At 40.0% G+C, this 12,369-nt stretch overlaps 1 long non-coding RNA gene across 3 annotated transcripts in view; it reads right to left on the bottom strand.

Moving 5' to 3' along the window:
• Positions 1-302: 302 nt before the first annotated feature.
• The window catches only part of LOC135970237 (uncharacterized), a 149,926-nt gene continuing 137,859 nt past the window's right edge, over positions 303-12,369 (bottom strand). For all 3 annotated transcript variants that reach the window (XR_010585839.1, XR_012432860.1, XR_012432861.1), the window contains 3 exons: positions 8,899-8,969; positions 7,192-7,358; positions 303-437 (listed from right to left, as the gene is read on the bottom strand). This is a non-coding gene — a long non-coding RNA (uncharacterized lncRNA). The remainder of the gene's footprint in view (positions 438-7,191; positions 7,359-8,898; positions 8,970-12,369) is intronic.

Here is a 12,369-nt window from a genome sequence, read left to right as displayed (position 1 = left end):
TCTCTTTCTTTCTCTTTCCTTCTTTCCTTCTTTCTTTCTTTATTTCTTTATTTCTTCTTTTTCTGTTTCTTTTATTTTTTAAGATGGAGTCTTGCTCTGCTACCCAGGCTGGGAGTGCAGTGGTGTGATCTCGGCTCACTGCAACCTCCACCTCCCAGGTTCAAGCAATTCTCCTGCCTCAGCCACCCAAGTATCTGGGACTACAGATGGGCACCACCATCCCTCGCTCTTTTTTTTGTGTTGTTTTCGTAGAGACAAGTTGTATTAGGGTTCTCTTTTACTGTATTAGTTCATTTTCGCGCTGCTGATAAAAGACATACCCAAAACTGGCAACAAGAAGAGATTTAATTGGACTTACAGTTCCACATGGCTGGGGAGGCCTCAGAATCGTGGCAGGAGGCAAAAGGCACTTCTTACATGGCAGCAGCAAGAGAAAACTGGGGAAGAAGCAAAAACAGAAACCCCTGATAAACCCATCAGATCTCATGAGACTTATTCACTATCATAAGAATAGCATGGGAAAGACCAGCCCCCATGATTCAGTTACCTCCCACTGGGTCCCTCCCACAACACATGAGAATTCTGGGAGATACAATTCAAGTTGAGATTTGGGTGAGGACACAGCCAAACCACATCATTCTGCCTCTGGCTCCTCCAAATCTCATGTCCTCACATTTCAAAACCAATCATGCCTTCCCAACAGTCCCCCAAAGTCTTAACTCATTTCAGCATTAACCCAAAAGTCCACAGTCCAAAGTCTCATCTAAAACAAGGCTAGTCCCTCCTGCCTGTGAGCCTGTAAAATCAAAAACAAGGTAGTTACTTCCTAGATACAATGTAGGTACAGGTATTGGGTAAATACAGCCATTCCAATTGGGAGAAACTGACCAAAACAAATGATTACAGGTCCCATGCAAGTCCAAAATGCAGTGGGGCAGTCAAATTTTAAAGCTTCAAAATGATCTCCTTTAACTCCAGGTCTCACATCCAGGTCACGCTGATGTAACAGGTAGATTTCCATGGTCTTGGGCAGCTCCACCCCTGTGGATTTGCAGGGTACAACCTCCCTCCTGGCTGCTTTCATGGGCTGACATTGAGTGTCTGCAGCTTTTCCAGGTGCACGGTGCAAGCTGTTGGTGGATCTACCATTCTGAGATCTGGAGTACAGTGGCTCTCTTCTCATAGCTCCAGTAGGCAGTGCCCTAGTAGGGATTCTATGTGGGGGCTCTGACCCCACATTTCCCTTCCACACCATCCTAGCAAAGGTTCTGCATGAGGGCTCCACCCCTGCAGCAAACTTTTGCCTGGACATCCAGCCATTTCCATTCATCTTCTGAAATCTAGGCCAAGGTTCCCAAACCTCCATTCTGTGTACCCACAAGCTCAACACCATGCAGAAGCTACCAAGGCTTGGGGTTTCAACCCTCTGAAGCCACAGCCTGTGCTCTTTGTTGGCCCCTTTCAGCCACGGCTGGAGTGGCTGGGACACAGGGCACCAGCATGGGTACCCCCCCTGGGTCTGGCCCACAAAACCACTTTTTCCTCCTGGGCCTCCAGGCCTGTGATGGGAACAGCTGCTGTGATGGTCTCTGACATGGCCTGGAGAGACACTTTACCCATGGTCTTGGGGATTAATATGAGGCTCCTTGCTATTTATGCAAATTTCTGCAGCCAGCTTGAATTTCTCCTCAAAAAATTGTTTTATCTTTTCTACTACATCATCAGGCTGTAAATTTTCTGAACTTTTATGCTGTGTTTCCCTTTTAAGATGGAATGCTTTTTAACAGCACCCAAGTCACATTTTTGAATGCTTTGCTGCTTAGAAATTTCTTCCACCAGATACCCTAAATCATCTCTCTCAAGTTCAAAATTTCCACAACTCTCCAGGACCAGGGGCAAAATGCCACCAGTCTCTTTGCTAAAACATAACAAGAGTCACCTTTGCTCCAGTTCCCAACAAGTTCCTCATCTCCATCTGAGACCACCTTTGCCTGCACCTTATTGTTCATATCACTATCAGCATTTTTGTCAAAGCTTCTAGGAGGCTCCAAACTTTTCCACATTTTCCTGTCTTATTCTGAGTTCTCCAAACTGTTCTAACCTCTGCCTGTTACCCAGTTCCAAAGTCACTTCCACATTTTCAGGTATCTTTTCAGCAATGCCCTACTCTACTGGTACCAATTTACTGTATTAGTTCGTTTTCATGCTGCGGATAAAGACATACCCAAAACTGGGAACAAACAGAGGTTTAATTGGACTTAAGTTTCACATGGCTTGGGAGGCCTCAGAATCATGGCAGGAGGTGAAAGGCACTTCTTACGTGGTGGTGGCAAGAGAAAAATAAGAAGGAAGCAGAAACCCCTAATAAACCCATCAGATCTCACAAGACTTACTCACTATCATCAGAATAGGACAGGAAAGACGGCCCCCATGACGCAGTTACCTCTTACTGGGTCTCTCTCACAACATGTGGGAATTCTGGGAGATACAATTCAAGTTGAGATTTGGGTGGGTTACACAGCCAAACCATATCACAGGGTTTCACCACATTGGCCAGGGTGGTCTTGAACTCCTGACTTCAAGTGATCCACCTGTCTCACCCTCCCAAAATGCTGGAATTACAGGCCTGAGCCACTGTGCCTAGCCTGAGGTATGTTCTTTTTATACCAAGTTTGTTGAGGGCTTTTTTTCATGAAGGGACATTGAATTTAACTGAATGTTTTTTCAACATTCATTGAAATAATCACATGGTTTTTGTCCTTTGTTCTGTTGATGTGATGTATCATATTTATTGATTTGCATATGTTGAACCATCCTTGCATCCCTGAGATGAATGCACTTGATCATGGTGAAAGATCTTTTTAATGTTTTTGAATTCTGTTTGCTAGTATTTTGTGGAGGATTTTTACATGTATGTTCATCAGGGATATTGGCCCACAATTAGTTTTTTCTTTTCTTTTTTGTTTTTGGTAGTGTGTTTGTCTGGTTTTGGTATCAGGATAATGCTGGCCTGGTAGAATGAGTTTCTCTCCTCTTCACTTATTTAAAATAATTTGAGTAGAATTGGTATTAGGTCTTCCTTAAGTGTTTGCTAGAATTCAGAAGTGAATCTGGCAGGTCCCAAGTTTTGAGGGGAGACTTTTTATTGTAGCTTTGATCTCATGACTTGTCATTGGTCTGTTTAGATTTTCTATTTCTTCATGGTTCAATCATGGTAGAGTATGTGTTCAGGAGTTTATCCATTTCTTCTAGATATTTCAGTTTGTGTATAGTTGTTCATGGTAGTCTAATGATTCTTTGTATTTCTGTGGTATTAGTTGTAATGTTTCCTTTTTTGTCTCTGATTTTATTTGTTTGGGTCTTCTTTATTTTTATCTTAGTCTAGCTAAAGGTTTATCAATTTTGTTTATCTTTTCAAGAAACCAACTTTTTGTTGATCTTTTGTAATTTTTTTTAGTCTCATTTCATTTATTTCTGCTCTGATCTTTATTATTTATTTCCTTTTACTAAATTTGGGTTTGGTTTGTTCTTGCTTTTCTAGTTGCTGGATGTGCATAGTTAGGTTGTTTATTTTGAGTCTCTTTTTAATAATATGGATATTTACTGCTATAAAATTCCACATTAGTACTAGTTTTTCTGTATCCTATAGATTCTTGTATGTTTGTTTCCATTTTTATTTTTTTAAGAAATTTCTAAATTTCCTTCTTAGTTTCTTCACTGACCAATTGGTTGTCTGGAAGCATGCTGTTTAATTTCCATGTATTTGTACAGTTTTTAACATTCTTCATTTTATTTATTGTGGTCAGAAAAGATACTTGATATAATTTCCACTTTTTTGTATTTGTTGAGACTTGTTTCATGGCCCAACATATAGTCTGTCCTGGAGAATGTTCCATGTGCTGATGAAGAATGTGTATTCTGTAGAAGTTGGGTGAAATATTCTGTAAATGTCTATTAGGTCCATTTGGTGTACAGTTTCACTCTGATTTTTCTTTGTTAATTTTCTGCCTGGATGATCTTTCCATTGTCAAAAGTAGGATGTTGAAATCCCCTCTTACTGGTGCACTACAGTTTATCTCTCCTTTTAGCTCTATTAATATTTGCTTTGCATATGTGGGTGTTCTGGTGTTGGGTGGATATATATTTACTCTTGTTACATCCTCTAGCTGAATTGACCTCTTAATCATTATATAATAACCTTATTTATCTCTTTTCACAGTTTTTAAAGTCTATTTTAGCTTATATAGTTACTCCTGTTCTTTTACGGTTTCCATTGCATGGGATATCATCTTTCTATCCCTTCACTTTCAGTCTATGTGTATCTTTTTTTTTTTTTTTTTTTTTGAGACGGAGTCTCACGCTGTTGCCCAGGCTGGAGTGCAGTGGCGCGATCTCGGCTCACTGCAAGCTCCGCCTCCCGGGTTCCCGCCATTCTCCATGTGTATCTTTACAGGTGAAGTGAGTTTCTTGTAGACAGCATATTGTTGGGTCTTGTTTTTTAATCCATGTGCTACTCTTTGTTTTTTTAATTGGAGAATTTAGTCCATTTACATTCAGTGTTACTATTGATAGATAAGGCCTCACTGCTGCCATTTTGTTACTTGTTTACTAGTTTTATGTAACTCCTCTCTTCCTTTCTTTGTCTTTCTTTGCAGTTAAGTGATTTTTCTCTAGTAGTATGTTTTAATTTGTTACTTTTTATTTTTAGTCTATCTGTTATAGGTTTTAGCTTTGTAGTTACCATTAAGCTTACAAAACACATTCTATAGTTATAACAGGTATTTTAAACTGATACCAACTTAATTTTGATCATAAAAAAGCAAAGACAAAAACAAAAATCCCAAACAGATTAACTCCCTTCTTCCTCCACATTTACAATTTTTGATGTCACCAATTACCCTTTTTTATTGCCTGTCTCTTAACAAGTTATTTTCATTATTATTTTAATAGTTTTGGCTTTTAGTCTTCTGACCAAAGATATAAGTGGTTTAATTATCACAATTGCAATATTACTATAATAATTACATTAGAGTCCTTTTCTTTCAGTTTGAAGAATTTCCTTTAGCATTTTTTGTGGGATAGTTCTGGTTGCTATAAATATAAAGTCTGTCTGGGACAGTCTTTGTCTCTCCATTTCTGAAGAACTTTTCTTGATACAGTATTCTTGGTTGGTGATTTTTTTTCCTACAACACTCTCAATATTATCGTCTCCCTCCTGGCCTGAAAAGTTTCTGCTGAGAAGTCTGATGCCAGGAGTACTGGATCTCCCTTACATGTTATTTGCCTCTTTTCTTTTGCTCCTTTTAGAATCCTCTCTTTGTCTTTCATTTTTGCAAGTTCAATGTAATATGTCTTGGGATATTCTTATTTGGGTTGAATCTGATTGGTGATCTTTGCTCTTCCTGGCTTGGGTATTTGTATCTTTCTCCAGGGTTGGAAAGCTTTCTGTTATTATTTTGAATAAGCTTTCTACCCCTTTGTCTTTCTAAGTTCTTACTTTAATTCCAATAGTGAATATTTTATTTTTTGATGTTGTCTCATAGATACTGTAAGCTTTGTTCATTCTTTGTATTCCTTTTTCTTTTTTCTTCTCTGAGTATATTAAAATAATCTCTCACTGATTAATTCTGCTATTGATGCTCTATATTGCATTTTTCGTTTCATTTATTGTATTTTTCGGCTCCAGGATTTTTTGTTTAGTTTTTTAAAATTTTTCAATGTCTCTATTAAATTTTTCTGATACATTTCTGAATTGATTTTCTGTTTTCTGGAATTTCATTGAGTCTCCTTAAAGCAGCTATTTTGAATTATTTGAGAGATCACACATCTCTATCACTGTAGCGTTGGTCTCTGGCATCTTGTTTAACTCATTTGTGAGGTCATATTTCCCTGAATGTTTCTGATGCTTGTAGAAGTACAACAATGTCTGCATATTTAGGAATTAGGTATTTATTTTAGTCTTTGCATTCTGGCTTTGTTTGTGCCTGTCCTTCAGAGGGTCTTCTGGATTCTAACCTGACTGACTGTTGTGTTCCCTGAGCCTGTGATCACTGCAGCCATCTCAGCACTAGAGGACACTCCAAGTTCAGGCTAGCCATGAGTTTCATGAGGACTCTGAGGTTGACATGGCTTTCCAGCCCAGATGGACTTAGGGAAGACCCCAGGCAGATACTGGACTGAGGGACCCAAGTCCAGAAAACCGTCCTTGTGGCCCAGACAAGTGTGTCTCCTACCAGATCTCTGCAGTTCTCAACTGCAGCAAGAGGAGATGGAGTTGAGACTGGACCACTTCAGGAACTACTGTGAGAAGCAGCTGGTGGGCCTATCTCATTGTCTCAGATGAACACGCATCACCCAGCTGGTATGAGTTGGGTAGTTCCTAGACTGCAGCAGTAGGGGCTAGAGCTGAGACTGGGCCCCGTGGAATCTGCTATGAGAGACTGGAGAGCCCAGTCTCAGCTCAGAGGAGTTTATATCACCTAGCAAGTGTCTCACAAATAAGATAGTTTCTTGTCTACAGTAGGAGGGGCTGGAGCTGAGTCTGGGTCTCCTTGGGATCTGCTAAAGGATGGAAGCTAAAGAGCCCGTCTTGTTGGGCCAGACAAGTACACATCTCCCAGCAGGTCTCAGCACAAATAGGATAGTTCCCTGGTTGCTGCAGAGGGCAGGGTGCAGCTGAGACTGAGTCTACTTGGGATGTGCTATGAGATAGAGGTTGGCAAGTGTGTTGGGGACAGTCAGGCTTTTGGGTTGTGGGATATGGGCAAGTCTCCTTCTGGGTCCTTACATGAGCACCTCTGAACTGAGACATCAGCTGAGAAAGGCTGGAGCAGAGCCACAGGGCCACTTCCAGGTTCACTGCTGAGACTGATGTCAGTGGGCAAATGAGTCTTTCTGCCAAGGCACTAGTATGCACAATTCCTTCTAGACTCCTTGGCAGATAGTTCTGGTTGCAAGCTCAAGGCCAAACAGGGCTGTAGCCAACAGCAGATCCCAAGAGGTCCCAGTCTCAGTTCTTGCCCCTCCTCCTGTAGTTGGGGAATGATCCTATCCATGCAGAAAGTTTCTTGGCCATTTCCAGGCATGAACCTGGAAGCAAGCTCACCAGATCAGCTGACCTGGGTGTTGGTCTGTACTTTCAAAACAACCCTCCTAGGTCTTGGGCCCTCTGAGGGTTTCACAAACTCCTACCTGAATCCTGAGGCTCCCACTGATGAACTTTCAACTGTAGATGGGTACAAAAATTCTTGTACCCATATTGTAGTTGGGGGATATGAGCAGGTTGCCTTCTATTTTGCCATCTTGGTGATGACACTCAGTAAATGCTTTCTTCATATTGATTTTCTGGTCCTGTTAATCTGTGAAATGGAGAGAGCCATTGTATCTCTTAGCTGGGTTAATCCAGATAGCTTAGTGATCATCCAAAACAAGGTAAGAGTCTGACTTCAAGGGCCCTGGAGGAAGATCCCTGGCCCCAGAATCATTCCTCTGCCCCTACCTCTCGATGGCCCTTCTAAGAGAAAAGATACACTTATGGAAGTACAGAGTGATTCGGAAAGTAGGGGACACAGTGGAAGGGAGCTAACATCTGCTAAGTCCCCCATGTGTCAGGTATGAAATTCTAACTATCATTTCACCTGCACAGCAACTTGATGAAGGTGAGAGTGTCTAGCTCCCTTCCATAAGTACATGTGCACAAACGTGAAGGCAGTGCACAGTTGTTGAGGTGTGCACTGCTTCCACAATGTTGAGGAAGACCATTCTTGTTAATAATCAAGTACTTGCCTTATGTGACAAAATACATGCTTTCCTAAAAAAGTATATGAAGTTAAGTCACAGATCAAATCCTACTAATCTGCAGTTTGCATTTAAACACTCAGTAATTCCAGGCATGGTGCTAGGCACTTTACCTAATTTCACTCAATGTTCACAACAAACTCTGCAAAACACATAAAGTATTATCCCCATTTTCAGGTTAAGATATGGAGATTTGCCAAGGCTGAGTAATGCAGTCAGGGTTGCACAGCTACTAAGTGGCAGGGTCAGGATTTGAACTCATCTCTGCCTGACTTCCAAGGATCTCTGTGTCCTCAGACATAAGGAAAATCACAATGGAGAAAATACTTCAGTTATATATTATAAGGAAAATATTATTTCCTAATAAAAGGAGTCAAAATTACTGAAGTTGAACATCCCATCAAAGTTTCTCTGTTACCCTACAAGGTAGAGAGCAGTGGGAAAAAGAGGGACAGTAGATTTAAGTTTTGTTCCTTGATTTGCTGCCATGCTGCTTCAGGATATAGAGTTACATTGTCTTCTTTTTAAAAACTCCTATGGAATAGATCAGACTTGGATATGGAACTTAAACGATAGTTCAAGTGTTTTTTTCCTCTCATTTCAGGCTTAGAATCTAGCAAAGTTAGAAGGGAAATCCTTCCACTGGGCATGTAAAATGTAAAACAAGCCCCTGATAGTAGATGACTCTTTGCTTCTCTGACCTATAGTAGAATAATGTATAAAATGGAAACTGCAGTAAATGAATATAACCAAATGACACAGACACACACCTGCACACCCACTCTCTTTGTGTCCGAATGCTGATACACTGCAGGTACAGTACAGTGACAGGGTGTTCCTAGGAAGTTGATCAATGATTCCCTTCCACAGTTCAGGTTTTATTACAGGAGGTATTCGTTAGCTAACTACCATTAGTCAAGTACCCTGGTGTGCCTTCTTCAAGAACTCCTTTAAATGCTCCTCTTTTATTCTACTTTCAAGTTCCAAAAGCAGATGCTTCTTTTATAGAAAAGCCTAATTGCTGTGGAATCTAATGCATGTCCTACTTCCATATCCAATTCTCCTCCTTCCTGTTTAATGGACAGCATTCTCATGACTCACCTTTGATTTGTGAGCTGGAAGGCACCACACCTTTTTTCGGTCCTGCCTGCACATATTAAGTGTCATCAACTCTGGAAAAAAGAATTCATGAGTTATGTCAATAATATGAGACATTAAAAGAGACTTGTCCTACAAACAAAACAGTAAATGACCAATGCAAGTTGTTTTAGTCCCATGTGCATCTCTACCGCACCCTAGAGCCTATAATGATTCTGTTTTCTTCATGTTCATGGCACAAGGAATGCCTGAAAACTCATCATTAGATAACATGTGCCTCATTAGTATTTGTCCATTCTAACACTTTAAATTCTTTTTGAATTGGCAAAAAGGAACAAAGAGAAGTGAAATTTAGATATCTAATAGATAATGTAAAATAACAAAACAGCAGCCTATAGAGCAATGGAATGTGACGACTGTGTGTTCTGTGGTGGTTGTTCTTGGTTTGGATGGTATATGTCTCTGAATAATTTCCCAGTATTCACTCAATTTGATGCTACTATGAAAAACCGCATTCCAAATAACTCTTGTTGCAGATAATTCCCGTCTTCCTGTTTCCCATCCTAACAGAATACAATTTTGTTCAGAGGATGAGAAAAAATATATCTCATTAAATACTTGCCTAATACATCAGGTGGCCTGGGACACAGGTCTGGTTAGTGATGCTGACAAAAGGCTTCTAGGTATTTACGTGAACGCTGTTGTGTTTCTACTCAAGCACTGCTCCTTCTGCCTTGAGTGCTGATATGAAGCCTAGAGCTGCGGCAGCCATCTTGCAAGCGTGAGATGAGGAGCATGAGAATTACAGCCTACAGCTAAGGGTGGCAGAGAAGGATGGCAGGAGCCTGGGTCCAGGATGGCACCACTGCCTCCTTTACTAGCTTCTGACTTCTTATTGCTTGAAATAAACACCCATCACACTTGTTTAAGTCACGGTTACTGTGGTTCTTTGTTGCTTGCAGGTAAAGGCTATAATAACCAATGTAGTCTTACACACACCTTAGCTTCTATTTCTAAATTCCCAAATTAAAGCTATACATTTCTCTTAAATTCAGAGAGAAGCTACGTAGCCATGTTGTCTTTATTTGGGGTCTGGCATTGATACTCCACAACAGCCTCTTGTATTCATTACAATCAACTAGAGACAGATAAATACTGGAATTAAATGGGGGAAAATGAAATTATAAACGTATAGGTAATTATGAATAGTTACTGGATCTCACGGTGAGGGACAACTATGTTAAAAAATCAATGGAATTGGCCAGGCTTAGTGGCTCATGCCTGTAATCCCAGCACTTTGGGAGGCTGAGGCGGGTGGATCACGAGGTCAGGAGATCGAGACCATCCTGGCTAACACGGTGAAACCCTGTCTCTACTAAAAATACAAAAAAGTAGCTGGGTGTGGTGGCGGGTGCCTGTAGTCTCAGCTACTCAGGAGGCTGAGGCAGGAGAATGGCATGAACCTGTGAGGTGGAGCCTGCAGTGAGCCGAGATCATACCACTGCATTCCAGCCTGGGCGACAGAGTGAGAGACTGTCTCAAAAAAAATAATAAATAAAAAATAAATAGAATTAAATAAATAAACAAATGGAATTATAACCTTTAGATGGGCAAAAGCAAGTCTGACAAGACCAAGTATTGCCAAGGTTGTGGGGAAATGGGATCTCTCACATACTGCTTGTGAAGTGGGTGAACTGGGCAACTACTTCAGAGAACAGTGTTTCCACATCTAGTAAACATACCTTCTGCACACAAGGGCTATGCAGAAGAATGTTTACTGTAGCACCATTTTGTAACAGTGAAGGCCTAGACATACTCTAGACGTCCATCAATAGGGTGATGGATAAAAACACTGTGATACAGTCTTAAGGATATAAAAAATAAAAAGAAAAACTCAGATCTCAACATCAATAGGGACGGATTTAGTGGCACACTGAAGCTAGCTCATGAGAACTAAATGCTAACATTTCAGTTTTGTGAGCTGGTTGATGTTACATCTATAGCTTGGTATAAGCTATGTTAGCAGTATTTACAACATGGAAATTAGCAAAAGCCACAAATCATCCCCTCTCCACAGGAGCTGCTTGTTAAACATCTACTAGCACATCACTGGAGAGACTTCAGAAAAAAAACTATTTATTTTAAAAGGCATGTTTCAGGGGAGAGGAAAATGGAGAGTTGTTTAATTGATATAAAGTTTCAGTGATGCAAAATGAATTAGTTGAAGAGATCTATTTAGCATCGTATTAATACACAGTCAACAGTGCTGTAGTATACCCTTTAAAATTTATTAAATATGACAGTTTGTGTCAAATGTTTTCACCATCCATGCACATATCCCAAAATAAAGGGACACAAGGAAACTTTGGAGCTTACAGTTATGTCTGTTAACTTGACTGTGGTGATGGCTTCATGGATGTAGGCGTATGTCCAAACTCATCCGACTATGCATTAAATATGTGCAGTTTATTGTGTGCCAGTTACATATCTCAATAAAGCTCTTTTTAGAAAAAAGGCAAGTTGCAGGATGAAAACAGTATGATAGCACATACTTAAAGTTTAAAGAACACGTTCAGATATGTAATGTATTTGTAATATTTGTAATACTAATAAGATATAGTCTAGAAGGATAGATACCAAGTTGTGATAATGATTATTGCTGGAGAGGGGGCCACATAATAGGTGGGGTAATGGGGAAAAGGGGGCTTAGGTTTTTTAATCTGTTATGTTCTATTTAATTAAAAATATCTGAAGCCCAAACAGAGCATTAATGTTGTTCATTTCTGGGTGGTAAATATAAAAATGCTTACTCTCCTCTTTGTCGATTTCTATTATTTAAATTTCCAAATAAAAGAGGCAAAATGAAATGAGAGTCAAAGAATATGTGCTTATCACTTTTCATTGCCTGTTGATGAGAGTCGGCAGGAATCCCACTGCTGGTAGAGATGTAAAATGATGCAGCCACTGTAAAAACCAGTTTTGCAGTTCCTCAAAAAATAAACACAGAATTACCATATGACCCAGCCATTCCATTCTTAGTTATATACCCAAAAGACTGAAGAACATACGTTCAAACAAAATGTCTGAACACACACCTGTGTTGTACAGTTGTTCACGGTATTATTTGCAGCGTTGTTTATAATAGTAAAAAGGTGGGAACAACCCAAATGTCCATCGAGTGCTGGGGAATGGATAAAGAAAATGTGGTTCACACCTACTAGGTTGGGAAGAATGAAAACATCCTAAGCGTTGAGGATGTGTAAATATTGGAACCCTGGTACATTACTACTGGAAATGTACATAGTACAGCCACTCTGGAAAATACTTTGACAGGTCCTCAAAACGTTAAACATAAAGCAACCATATGACCCAGAAATTTCACTCCTTAGTGTAACTTAAGAGAAACATGCATAGTCAAAAAAACTCTGTACACGTGCTCCTCGACTTGTGATGGGGTTACATCCTGATGATAAA

Source organism: Macaca fascicularis, chromosome 3 (assembly GCF_037993035.2).
Source record: "Macaca fascicularis isolate 582-1 chromosome 3, T2T-MFA8v1.1".
Classification (NCBI taxonomy): Eukaryota; Metazoa; Chordata; class Mammalia; order Primates; family Cercopithecidae; genus Macaca; species Macaca fascicularis.
The sequence above is the reverse complement of the archived record's forward strand: the minus strand, read 5'-3'. Positions and strand labels throughout refer to the sequence as shown.